The sequence below is a fragment of the Macaca nemestrina genome, chromosome 13 (genome assembly GCF_043159975.1).
Source record: "Macaca nemestrina isolate mMacNem1 chromosome 13, mMacNem.hap1, whole genome shotgun sequence".
Lineage (NCBI taxonomy): Eukaryota > Metazoa > Chordata > Mammalia > Primates > Cercopithecidae > Macaca > Macaca nemestrina.
This window is the reverse complement of record NC_092137.1, coordinates 21,901,613-21,915,646: the sequence shown is the minus strand read 5'-3', so window position 1 is coordinate 21,915,646 and position 14,034 is coordinate 21,901,613. Positions and strand designations below refer to the sequence as shown.

Genomic DNA, 14,034 nt, shown 5'->3' with positions numbered 1-14,034 from the left:
ACTACAAAGAAACCTCCTTAATGACACAAGGAGGCCCCAGAGCATGTGGGGAACTGTATGTGATTTCAGAATGGCCTCCTAGGTTTGGGGCTCTGGCGGTGTGTCTGTTCCCGACCAAAGAACATAGTCATTTGTTATGTTGTATCAATTAACACATTCTTTTCTGTTGGTGGCCATTCAACATCAAAAAACATGATCCATTTCTGTTTTCTTTATGCTTTATTGATTCACCCTGGGACTATCTGTACGGCATTTGCTCCCTGGAATGCAAGTAAAGTTTCATGGAAACTGTTGCCATTATGGTCTCAGCTTCCGCCTGTTCTTTGTGTAGTCACAGGAACTCAGACCAAAGTTCATCAAACAGAGAAGCAGAATGGGGGAGGAAGACAGACAAACACCACATAAGTGTGAGGCCATGGGTGTTTCACAGCATTCCTATGTCCTTTATTGCCTGGTGAATTAGACCCTATTTCTCCAAGGACTTTATTGGGGGTCTCTTCCATCTACCCAATGCCATCCTGCAAGGAGTAAGATCAGAGCTCAGTATCAGCAGGCAGGGTTTGGGATCAGTGGGCATTTGTATTAGTCCAACTTGAAATCCATTTGCTATGAAGAAATACCTGAGACTGAATAATTTATAAAGAAAAAGAGGTTTCATGGACTCACAGTTCCACATGGCTGGGGACACCTCACAATCATGGAAGAAGGTGAAGAAGGAGCCAAGGCACGTCTTACATGGAGACAGGCAAGAGCATGTGTGCAGGGGAACTGCGCTTTATAAAACCGTCAGATCCCATGAGACTTATTCACTGTCATGAGAACAGCACAGGAAAGACCTGCCCCCATGATTTAATTACCTCTCACTGGTTTCCTCCCACAACACATTGGGATTATGGGAGCTGCAATTCAAGATGACATCTGGGTGGGGACACAGACAAACCATCTCAGTACTCTTTAACATGATCCCTGGGAAAGTGAGGGGGTCCCCAGGTACACAAAGCCCCATATGGACTCTTCACTGAACTCCCACCATAAAATATACATGCCCTAGTCTGCTGACCAAGAAATTTGCCAAATTTGCATTTCTGAACAAAAAGAAGAGTGTTAATGCACATTTAGTAGCATACTTCCTGGTAAATATTTAATAATAATATTAGCTATTACTCTATTATTGTGATTATCATAAATAAAAAAGAGGAAGGCATAATATCAAGTGGTACAAGAATGTCCGTAAGATAAGGAATGTTAGAAGTTTATTGGCTTTAGCAATATGAAGATCATCTGTAACCTTGCAAGGTACACTGAGCAGTGAGTGGAAGGAGGGGAAACTGGAAAGAGGGTAGAAAACCTTTCAGGAAATTAGCATGGGAAGAATTGGCAAGAGACTAGCTGCAGTTAGAGAGAGAACCTTGGTCAGTCACACTGTTTTTTATGATGCATTCTTCACCTAGAATGGGGAGCATATGGTAGTGCTAAAATGGGAGTGATTCCCGACCCTCCTGCATCTCCCACCTACATGGTCCTTGCCTGCTCAAGGTCCTTGCACCATTCAAGGATTCCCTGATGTCTTTTGCACCCTCCAGGACTATGACCTTACGAGACCATTGAAAATTGTTATTTAAATTGCTAAGCCTCAGGAAGGATGTAAGAAATCAATAGAATAATAGAATTCCGCCCCCCATACTTTACACACAGTTATGACTTCAAGCTGAAATATTGGCACTCATTTTAAAATTAAAATATGACTCATTTGCTCATCCGTCTGTGGATTCAGAGGGCGTGGAGGACTCATTTACCAGAAGCCAATGGCCAGAGCATGAAGAAAGTTCCAGAGCTGTTTATAGAGCATCTGATGCAAGGGGTGACTCAACAGAGAATTGCCTGTCTCTAGAGAGATCAAACTATTTTTCCTAGAGAATGACTCAATCTATAGTCTTCCATTTATAATTGACCATTCCTGAGGCTGCCTGGTCTTCAGTCTTCTAAAAATAAAGTTCCAAGAACTTTAAAAGCTCTGATACCAAAGGCACTGAATCACCAAACAATTTCTATTCTGTGTGGTAGATTTGATTTTGTCCATTATTTAGAGTATTACAAATTGACAATAAGTCAGTAAAACCAATCCTTGAGAATCCCTAGTTCCTAAAATTTCTTAAACACTTTCATGTTTGGCATCTCCTTCATTTTTATTTCCTAAAAATTATCTCCTTAATTGTGTTACTGATTATTTTCCGCTCTAATTGGTCATATTTGCACTATTTTCTTATTGACAAAATAACTGTCGAGGGAAATTCAGCAGTTGGGCTCAAAGTCATATATGTGAATTCCTGCATTCTTGCATTATGCAGGCCTGGATGGTTGGGACGACTGACAGTGTTCATTGTGTTAAATTATCTATCTCTGTTTCCAGAAGACGACATGACCTTGAGAAACTTCAGAGATGTTGACAAAAGAATGAATGCTATGGAAAGCTTATTTGCTTTTAAGTATAATGCCTGTTGTTTTAAATTCTACTAGTTCCATGTTGCCTATAGGATAACTACCAAACTCTCTTGCACAGCAAGAAAGTATCTAACAACCAAATCCTAACATGCTTTTCTAGAATCACCTTTTGAGGTTTTTAAATCTTTGTTCTAAGCTACAGCAATACATATTTTCCATGCATTGGTATATGCTATTTCTTCTTCCTACAGGTTTCTAGTTCCACATCTACATCTAATTTGAAAATACTTCGGATAATTTTGTATCTAATTCAAACATTAGCTCTTTTTCTAAAATTTCTGGCAAGTCCTTACATAGAAATCTCAAAGCACTTTATGCATACCTGTACCACAGCTCTCATTCATTACTTTCATTGTTGAATCTCATTCACTATTTGTCTCTTACAGTAATATATGATTTTAAATGTCTTGCTCAAATTCTTATAATTAGTAACTCAATATATAAATAAAATGTTTACATTGTGTATTGCCTCCCCAAAATAAATTCCTGGTATGATTTCCAAATTTCCAGGACATAATTAAAATGTAATATTCACTAATGAATCCCTGATGTGCTGGAAGTACCTGACATCCTTCCCTAGAAATTGCATCTCCTGAATTTTAGTCTTTGATTCCTGTTACAACATACCCAGTGACTTCAGAGAAATCAGAGTGTGAAAGGTTTGATTTCAGTTTCTTGGTATGATATATGCTCCTAAATGCAAATTTGAAAGAAAAAAAAGAAGAGGTACTTATCTACTTCAGACTATTCTTGTTCAAGATGGAAAGAATCATAGACTGGGTGATTAGTCCAAAGCCAGGGAGTGATCTAGAATCAGATCCAGAACTAGAATGTAAGTCTCCTAATCATCATTTCTGGGATTACTGAGAATAACATTAGATTAAGACTCAAAATATCTGAGTCTCAGTTTTGGCTTTGTCATCAATAAGCTGAGTTATTTAAAGCAAATCCCCTACACTTTGAGTTTTACTTGCTTTACCTGCAAAATAAGTAAAACCATACTTATAAGGTGTTGTGAGGATTAAGTCTGATAAGAAAAGCAAGGAACACTTTGAAAATTACTATACAATGTGTTTATAATAATTTTTATTACAAAATTAATTCTAGTTTGTGGCAGATAAGGAACCTTGCAGGTCACAGCTCTGACTGAACTCTCCCTGGTCTTTGCTGCCTCTGTAAAGAGAAATGTTTTTCATAGAATAACTTGGTAGCTTGTTAAGAGTATGCCTTATTGTTCCTCTTGTTGCACAGTGCACCACTCAAAGAAGAGCTATTTTAATGATCGAATTTCAGGCATTTGGGGGAAAGAGAAGGAAAGAACCTGGGTGCAAAGGCGAAGCTCTTCTCAGGGACTTTATCATTCACTAGGGTCTCACTTCATCTCAGAAAGTTGTCATCTTTTCTAACGTGTGTGTAGTCTAGGCTATGCCCCACATACCCAATTAAGCCTCCATTCTAACCACGAGGAAGGTTAAACCTTACCTTTAGCTAATCTGTGGCTGATACTTGTGCAAAGATAGCACCAAGGGTATGCCGCAGATGGCTTTACAACTTCCTGTGTTCTACAGGGATGGTGGTGGTGGAATGCTTGATAGGGAGGATTAAAAAACGTGTCTATCAGGGAGGGGAACATCTCACATTGTTAATAGCATTAAGAGAAAAACGTAATGTAGATGATGGGTTGATGGGTGCAGCAAACAACCATGGCACGTGTATACCTACGTAACCTGCATGTTCTACACATGTACCCCAGAACTTAAAGTATAATAATAAATGTGTCCATGCACAAAACCTAGTATTTGAATCTACCTGCAAAACCCATGCCTCTTCTTCCTCTTCGCAGTGAGTATTGTGTGTACTGTATATAGAGTATGTCTGTGTGTATGGGGCTTGTGTGTGTATATGTGTATCAATGTAGAGGAAAGATGGTCTCCTACAAGGGCAAAGTTGTATTTGCCTTAGCACTCTCTAGGCCAAGTTGGACAACACCTCTATACTCTAGAGACTGCAGCCTTTAATCACTCCTTGATCAGACTGCTAATATTCCAAATTATATGTTCTGTGGGAGTGTGCATGTATTAGTAAAGCCTCCAGAGACATTGCCTTGCCAGATAAATAGATACGCTGCTTGGTGGATACCTTCTTATCTTCTTATTAATGATATGCCTAAAGCTCAGATTAGCTCCCTAGGACTTTGAAGATTGCCTCAATAGGCTTTTCTGAAAAATCAGAGCATTATAATCACTGGTTACCCTTTAGCACCCATTTTGAAATTTGGATAGAAAAATGATCCCATTTTCTTGCCCTGTTTTTTTTCCCCCCTTGTGGCTCTATTAGCACCAAGGGACACCCAGATTTATCCGCCTTAATAGTATATTTCATTGTTTTCCATAGGACTAAAAATAATAGATTTATAAAGAGAAATAGAATTGAATTTTTCTCCTTCTTTAGATAACTTAGTAGGAATTCCAAAATTATTATTTAGGAGATTTTCCTCACTGTGAATAGATTATTGTCTGTGCTACATTTTAATTTCTCTTGCCTATATCTTTTTTTAAAATATATATATATATATATATATATATATATATATTACTATTTAAGGGTACATTGTTCAGTCTCTTTAAATCTGAAGAAAAAAGGTGGACTCGCTTCTGTTAATTAAAAGTGTGTGCTGGAGGGCGTGAGAGACTTGTGGGTCACTCTTTTGGTTGTTAATTTTGTGGTTAAGTAAGCTGTGCCCTGTAGCACTTTGTGTCTGATTCACTATCACTTTGGACATTTAAATGTTAATTATCTTGGTTTTCTAAATTATTGTATCTGACTTTTCCATGCCCAGTGCCCTGGATTTTACAAGCCATCACTAAAGCTGGTGTTTGTGAAGATATCACAGCTTCTATTTCTTGCCTGATGGTAGAGTGCATGCTTCATGCTGAATTATGAAGACCCAATTAAGAGTGTATTTCAGTCTGCTGGCTTATTATAAAAAGAGGATATAGAATAAAGAGATGGGGGGATTTGGAGGCTTTATGTGACCAAGCAGGGAGATTGGGGTCAGAAGTGGGCATGGAGAGGCCATAATGGAGTCCAGTAAAGGTTGGTTGGTAGATTCCACCTAAGATGGCTGGGCATGTAAGGGCAAAAAATTAGCTGGAAAGCTAGCTGGCACAGCAAAGCATGTTCACACAAAATTACCTTCTTAATAATGAATCTTAGCAGACTTTCCGTGTGTGTGTGTGCGTGCCTGCACACACGCACGCGCATGTGTGTATGTGTTTCATGATTTATTAAATAGATTAACTACATCGATTTTTACTTTGAGATTTCCAGGCAATCACACAATACTTGAATTTTTCAATCCTGTTGCTACGTTATATGTTAATAAAAGCCAATAGCAAACATTTAAAAAGTTTTCCTAGATTAGGGCCCTTTCAAGAATCAATAATCTCATTGTCACGGTTCAAAAAGCTATCAATTCTATGAGGACCACTAATGGCCGCAGAAAAAATGCATGTAAACACCACCTGAAAAAAATCAATGTTCTCTCTAAGTCATCGATAATTCTTGATGGCAATTGGAATTATGAAAAACATTACATGTACCTCATGTCTTAAGCATTTGGAAAGGATCCACATCAGGTAGCTGGAATCCTGGTGTCCAGGACAAAGCAGCTACCATTTAGGCCTTGTTGATCTGCTAACTTGGATAATACCTTATGGTTCCTAAGAGAGAGTGTCATACACGTGACTCATTCGGCAGCCACAGCAACCCTGTAAAGTGAACACTGAAGTAAAAATGGCCTCCTTGTTGTAGATGAAGTGTCAGTGAAGAAGAGAGGTGGCACATTGGCCAAGCCAATCACAGGAGAATTGGGAATGACGTGCAGCTCTTTTGACTCCTGTTCTTCCCCCTTGGTGGTGATGGGTACCTCCACCAATATAACTGTGAATGCAATGTTTACTTATTCACCAATTCTCAATAGGCTATAATTAAGCAGTTTTCTGAGAAATCTGGATATTAGTAAATAATCCAGAGGTTCAACTGCATAGTACATCTCATCTAGGTTTACAGAGTTACTAAAAATGAGTATTCGCTCAAGGATAAGGGCCATACTTTTGTCATGTTCTTCAATTGTCTCAGGGGTTGCTGGAGTATCTCCACTCTCTCAAATATGGTATTTGTCATTTATTCCCATACTTCCCCATTTTAAAGGGAGATGGTAACACATAGAGCTGTACCTACTGAGGTCACTCAGCTCTTAGCCTTAGCACTGCAGAGCAATGAACACATTTTTTATCCTCTAATATCATAACTTTTTTAGGTAGCTGTCTCTGCCTCTAGTTAAGCCTTATTTTTAAATACTAATTTATGTTAAAATTTAAAAAATGTTTACAGATTTTTAGTGTGAGGCTCAACCTCAAAGAAACAGAATTAATAGAAGAAGGAAATGATCCTGGGAGATCCTCAATGCAATAATGAATTCAACATTCTTCAATCAAATTTAAAATTTAATTATAGGTAATTGTTACTTTTTTAATGAAGTACTTTTGACATAATGCTCCATTATTATATAATTAGATAATTAACTCCATTAATCACATTACAACTTATTTTTCTCCATGTTTTCTTTAAATATTTACATACTGTGACCATTTTTTTTACAGCCACTATGCTCACCATAATCAGAAGTATAAGTCAGGGTAGAGAGAAGATCTTGGTGAAGAAAATTCAGTGTTGTTTCTCCAAGTGTGCCTCCCATGCTCCTTGATTTAGCAGAAAATTGTTTTCAATGTATCTTTCACATTTTCAAATCTATAGAAGGCATTCGACATTTTATCTGCCATTTTCTGACCCCTCAATATGCACCGCTCAGGCACTTTGCTAGGCCTGGATTCAGTAGAAAGGGAAGGCAAAAGATGACTAGGCATATTCTTTGATCTAAAGGAGCTTATAATTTAATGATGAAGAATGTATGAAAGATGCTCATGGCTCCTTCTCTTAAAGAGCTCATAGTGCAAAATAAGAAGTCAAGTGCAAGACCTGTCACAGATACGAGACACTACTAGATTTAGTGCACCAGTGATGGTGGAGGGGCATGGGGTAGGTGAGTCTGGCTGCATTCAGTCTTTTTCTGGTGACTTTGACTTGGTCATAGTTTACGTGTTGAATTAAATTTGCACCACACATGAGTCCTTGCAAGTCTATGTTAAACAGTTCATGTCCTAGTTCACATTCTTAATTCTCACTTTATATAGCAGGAAATGATATTCTTTTCCATGTTTGCACATAACCAGATAGTTATTTTCAAACCGTATTTATTTAGCCCAGGGACAGATACCTAACCCCCCTCTGCAGTCTTACATATATTCCACTGTATATTCTTGGGCAAGTACTAAACTTTGCCGTGCCTGTTTCCTTACTTATAAAATGGAATATATATTATATACAAAATTTTATAAGTTAGTAAATATAAATCACTCCGAATCATTCTTAGCACACAGTAAAAATACAAAGTGATAGATACTATTTCTATAATTCTATTTTACTTTGATTTTTCTGTTTTTATTAGCTAGAGATGCAGTGAAAACTGACTTTACCAATGCCCTCTTTCTTGTCCAAAACTTCTACCTGAATATCCATGAATGGTTTCCATGAGAGTGGTTGAGGTTTGTGTATATTATAAACTTTTATATTTTTAGAAAGAAAAGGAAACCCATTTGCAATGACTGTTGTCTAATAGTATCTTCTCTATTATTTTGATGTTCTAATGGTTACTTTCAATGGGTATTGCACTAATGGACATTCTCAAGGCTAGAGCAGCAGTTTAAAAAGACTTTAATAAATAAAGCAGAGAAGAAAAATGAAAAGGAAGAGCTAGAAAACAGGAAGGTCATCTTCCTTTACCACTGATTTTACTGATTCCTTCACATTATTGTCTGTTTCAACCTACTTACCTGTGGTGACCCTGGATTCTGTACAACTGACTTATTGTCATAGGAGAGAGTCATGCAAACTACAGAAATCACCCAAAACCTAGAGAAAGAGAGTATCTGTTTTCAGAGGAGCTGCCTGCTTTGGGAGGAAGTTCCAGAAGCAAGCCACAGGAATTACAACATTAATTGAGAAACTGGATGATTAAAATTGTAGTAACAAATAGCTTTCCTTGGAACTGTCCCAGAATCTATTTTTTTCCTTTTCTGTCATTAACAACAATACCAACAAAAAAACATCATGTGTAAAAGGGGTACTATAATAAAAAAAACCCTAGCAGTGTCTACTGTGCGCTTCGTGCAAGGTATCCTTGACGGTTTTAACTCACCACAGAAGAACTTGGGGGAGTGTGGTCAATGCCAGCGGTTCACAGGGAAAAATGAAGTTGTCCACAGGTTGACCTTCTTTTTGTACCACTGGGAATTACTCTTTGCATAAGAAAATACTTCCATTGGAAATGGGAGGTGAAATTACATATTGGGCAAATGGGGTAGAAACTGACCCAGAGGTTTTTATTTTTCTGTGTTGCTCCTTATCTCTAAATACACTGAAAATTCTTGGCATTCATACAGTATTTTCTCTTTCCTCCAAGCACCCAGTTCACCGGTGATGCACAAGAAAGAATTGTTGATGTTCATTGGGCTTGTGTGGGAACTAAGGTGATAGACGCTTATATTTAATCAATGATGAGTCTGTGGCAAATGCCTTGGAAAGTGCTACATATACATCACATATTTAATCCTCAAAACCATTCTCTGGGGTCAAAATTATTGGCCCCAATTTACAGCTGGGAATGCTGAGGCTCTGGTGTGCTAAATAAATTTGCCATAATCAAAATTATATAAGCAAGTTTGTTACTTTTTCCCTAGTTAATCACTACTATTAGAACATGAACTGTTCCTGATTATCTATCTGAAAATTAACTTCTGGAATATAGGTTATTTTCAATATCTTTCCTCTGTGTTTGTCACCTGTTAGTAGGAATTCTCTTTACTTGATTTTGGAAGTGATGGGTCTTAAGCTGAGTGTCTTGCGTGCAATTATTCACAAAGGTAGCAGAATTTTTTGAGAGGTTTTAATAAAAGATGAAGGGCTAAAATTTGACTTGAGAGTCAAAAGCCTAAGAAAATATCCAGAGACAAAAACATACAAACAGTAATCTGGATATATTCTTCCAGCAAATAGCTTAACCAAAAATGAATTCACCATTAAGTCTAGCTGTGCAGAATGCTCAAGGACGTTAAATTAACTCCCCTGGTAACAACAGATATTCAAGCACATCCACTGATGCTTTTTTTCTTTTTTTTGTTGTTGTTACACTTTAAGTTCTAGGGCACATGGGCACAACATGCAGGTTTGTTACATAGGTATACATGTGCCATGTTGGTTTGCTGCACCCATCAACTCATCATTTACATTATGTATTTCTCCTAATGCTATCCCTCCCCGAGTCCTCTACCCCCTGACAGGCCCCAGTGTGTGATGTTCCCTGCCCTATGTCCAAGTGTTCTCATTGTTTACTTCCCACCTATAAGTGAGAACAGGCAGTGTTTGGTTTTCTGGGGCTAATGTTCAACATTCTTAAAGAAAAGAGTTTTCAACCCAGAATTTCATATCCAGCCAAACTAAGCTTCATAAGTGAAGGAGAAATAACATATACAGACAAGCAAATGCTGAGAGATTTTTGTCACCACCAGGCCTGCCTTACAAGAGCTCCTGAAGGAAGCACTCAACATGGAAAGGAACAACTGGCACCAGCCACTGCAAAAACATGCCAAATGGTAAAGAAACCGCATCAACTAATGTGCAAAACAACCAGCTAGCATCATAATGACAGGATCAAACTCACACATAACAATATTAACCTTAAATGTAAATGGGCTAAATGCTCCAATTAGAAGAGACCCATACACTGATGCTCTTTTCAAGTGGCATGATGACCCAAGGGACTTCTTGGTAGATGGGGAAAAATGTGAGTGAGTGGTCATTAAAAATATTATTTATAACTCACGCAAGTGATTGAATGCAGAGCTTGAATTGATTGAATAAGAGAAATAGAAGCTACAAAAAATAGATACCTCCTCCTTATAGGCAATTATAATCTAACCAAACACTCCTAAGACACAGAAGCAAGACCAATCTCTCTGAACCTCAGTTTCAAAACCTGTAAAATCGGAAAGCAAACGAACACTCCTCTCCCTCTTATCAAAAGGAGAAAGTGTGTGTGGCAGTCCCAGGTTCTAGCTTGTCTAGCTTTCATCTTCACTTTTGCAGCCTCAGAGCATCCAGTCCCCTTCTTTCGCCCTCTGGACTTCATTCCCTGTCCTCTGGTTGAGTTGCTATATGCAAGGCAATGCTGATTGTTTAAAATGTTTGCTCTGCTAAACAACCTATTTCCTTTTTGTACTCTATGAAAGAGCAAAGCAAGTATTTTTAAATCCAAAGCACCGATGATGTTTAAAAAGCAGCATTCACAAATGGCCCACCCAGGGAGTCTCTTAGCAAGGCACTTGAGCCCCAGATGCAGGGCAGGCTCAGTGGACCGGGGCTGTTTAGGCGAACCCCTCAGGAGTCTGGGGATTTGGGATGCTCTACCTGGTATTTAATAAGGAAGTCTAAATGTCTGTTGGACAGTTGTGTCCTGGCTATGTTGGTGCATACCAGGGGGACAGTTCTATCATACCAGTCAGTTGATGAGAAGGAGAAAGTTAGTGATGGTAAAGGCCATTCTCCCTGCATGAGATGGATTCAAATGCACAGAAAATACCAGGTCAAAAGTTCAAAGTGGTGCTTGTTCATTCTTGTGGTAGAAGTAGGATCACAGGGGAGAAGTTATACTTTGCAAGAACTGAAAAGAGAGAGGATTTTGAAGACATATGAACCAGCTTCAGTCAAAAGGCAGCTGCACTACACTAGACTCCTAAGACTACAAAAAGTTTCAGGCTGACAGTGTGTCTTCATTCTGATGGGGAAAAATAAAAGTGTTTCCTCTAGTTCTGGCAGCTCTGCAAGGAAAAAGAGGTATTAGCAGAAGTCTGAGCCTTTAGGGGTCTGGCCCACATCCCAGCCATATCCTGAGATAATGGCAGGACTTCCAAAAATTCTTGTGGCAGGGATCCGCATTTCCTGTCCTAAATGGTTAGGCCATCTGGAATGTCTATTATGGAAGCATTAAACTTATGGAACTGTCCTCGCAGGCTCCCAAAACTACTTCAAGTATTCTACAGAATAAAAATAAGTTGAATAGAAACAAACTGTGCAGATTACCAACTCTTCTAGTGGAAGAGGCACAAATGTACCAGAGTCATATGGAAAATACCAAAATATAAAAACTAAGAATTTAAAAAGTACATTTCACAGAGTGATTTCAAAGAACAAATTTAGGATATAAATTTGAATCTAAAGTCAGGGCATTTTGGCCATGGTCTTCTGGAATTTTTATAGCTACCTCCATTATGTACAGTAATTATAGTCTCCATAGAAGCAAGACAAAAAGAGGCAGGTGGATTGTGTGGTAATTCCCACCTCCCAAAATGCAGCCAATGTGCTTTGATGGAGAGGCAGGAGTATCATCTATCCATACACAAGACAGAACTGCTCTTCTTTAGATGTAGTTGGTAATTTTGGAATACACATGTAAAGAAACTGACAAGCAAAAACATATAATAAAAAAGCTAGTCATAGTGAAAACATGCTCACACCTAGAATATTAGTTTTCTGTTGCTGCATAATGTGTTACCACAAACTCAGTGATTTTAAACAATACCCATTTATGATCTCCCAGTTATGTAAGTCAGAAGTCCAGGCTGACTTGATTGAGTTTTCTACTTTGGCTATCACATGGCCAAAAACAAGGTGTCTGCCAGGCTGTGTTCTAACCTAAGACTCTGATGAAGAATCCACTTCCAAGCTTGCTCTGGTTGTTGGAAGAACTCAGCTATTCGGGGCTGTAGGGCTGAGGTCCCTGCTCTCTGGTTAAGAGTCAGCTGGGCCTCCCTTCAGTTGCATAAGGCTATAGGATTTCTTCTCAGGTGCTCCTCTAACTTCAAACCACTAAAGCCCATTGAGACCTCACTCTTCAAATTCCTCTGATTTCCCTTCTGCCTGCAGTCTTGGAAATTTCTCTGCTTTTAAACTGCTCAGGTGGTTAGATTAGGTCTACCTGATGAGGTAGTATAATCACAGAAGTAACATCAGTGGGCAAAGATCAGGGGGGTTATCTTAAAATTCTGCTTAAAACACATAACCTGCTATTCAATTTAAAGATAGAAACAGTTGTGGGGAGGGGGGGAAAGAAAAGTTGTGGGCTTTCTTATGAGATGAGGACTCTCTCTGGTTAAGTGGAGCACCCAAGAGGAGGAAGCCTGCATTTTGGGGCGGAATGTACAATCACAGAAAGTGGGATATTTGGTGGTAACTTTTGTTTTCACAACCTACGTGGCTGCTGCTTAGTATTCTTTAAAATAACCACAGGCCTTTGCTCTCCCTCTGTCTATGTAGTCTCTCTCTCTCTATTTTATTTATTTATTTATTTATTTTGAGATGGAGTCTCGCTCTGTCACCCAGGCTGGAGTGCAATGGCACGATCTTGGTTCACCGCAACCTCCTCCTCCCGTGTTCTAGTGATTCTCCTGCCTCCCAAGTAGCTGGGATTACAGGTGCCTGCCACCACACCCAGCTAATTTTTTTTTTTTTTTTTTTTTAGTTGAGACAGCGTTTCACCATGTTAGCCAGGATGGTCTTGATCTCCTGACCCCATGATCCACCTGCCTTAGCCTCCCAAATTGCTGGGATTACAGGCATGAGCCACTGCGCCCAGCCCCAGTCTCTTACTCTTTTGACTTCCCACATCACCTCATCTTCCATTAAAAAAGTTTCCACACTGAGGCTTGATGAACGCTGTTTCTTCTGATTTTACTTCCCTTCTGAACACAGTTACTACAGTTGATTATACCCTGTCTGCACTGATCTTCCTCTGTAGACCTTCTCTTCCCCATATTACTCTAAACTCCTCTAGGACAGTTAATGTCCTACTCACATGTGAATCCTCTGCTAAATTCTTCATGGAATCTGACCCAGAACAGGTGCTCCATGGATGTATGTAAAACAGAGATAGGTGGTACCATTACCTTGTATTACTGGGTTATGTACAGACAGTAAATTATATTCCCAACGGTTTTCATGCTGTTAAATTAGCAAAATAGACTAAGGTTTTAAGTCCCACAATAGAAAAATCAATATATATTGCAATACAGAATCCATAGACTCCTAAATAAGTTTGTGCAGTTCATTTACCCTCTTTCCTCATTCTAGTAATACGATTCTCAGTTAAATCTGCTGGTTGACATTTGAACTCTCAGAAGCCAGGGAATTACATTCTTTGCTCTTGCAAATGATATCAGAATTAGCTACATTAAATATGTCAGTGCCATTTCTATTCCAGGTAACCAAGTGATTTGGGGATTAGGCAGCAATGGTCAATTGATCAGAGCTTCTTCACTCAGATTATTCCAATCCCAAATCATATGGGAGTTTATACCC

General features: G+C 38.7%; 1 long non-coding RNA gene across 1 annotated transcript in view; it reads right to left on the bottom strand.

Moving 5' to 3' along the window:
* Nucleotides 1-8,537, bottom strand: part of LOC105479852 (uncharacterized) — a 48,880-nt gene extending 40,343 nt beyond the window's left edge. The window contains exon 1 of the long non-coding RNA XR_003017627.2: nt 8,457-8,537. This is a non-coding gene — a long non-coding RNA (uncharacterized lncRNA). The remainder of the gene's footprint in view (nt 1-8,456) is intronic.
* Nucleotides 8,538-14,034: the final 5,497 nt, after the last annotated feature.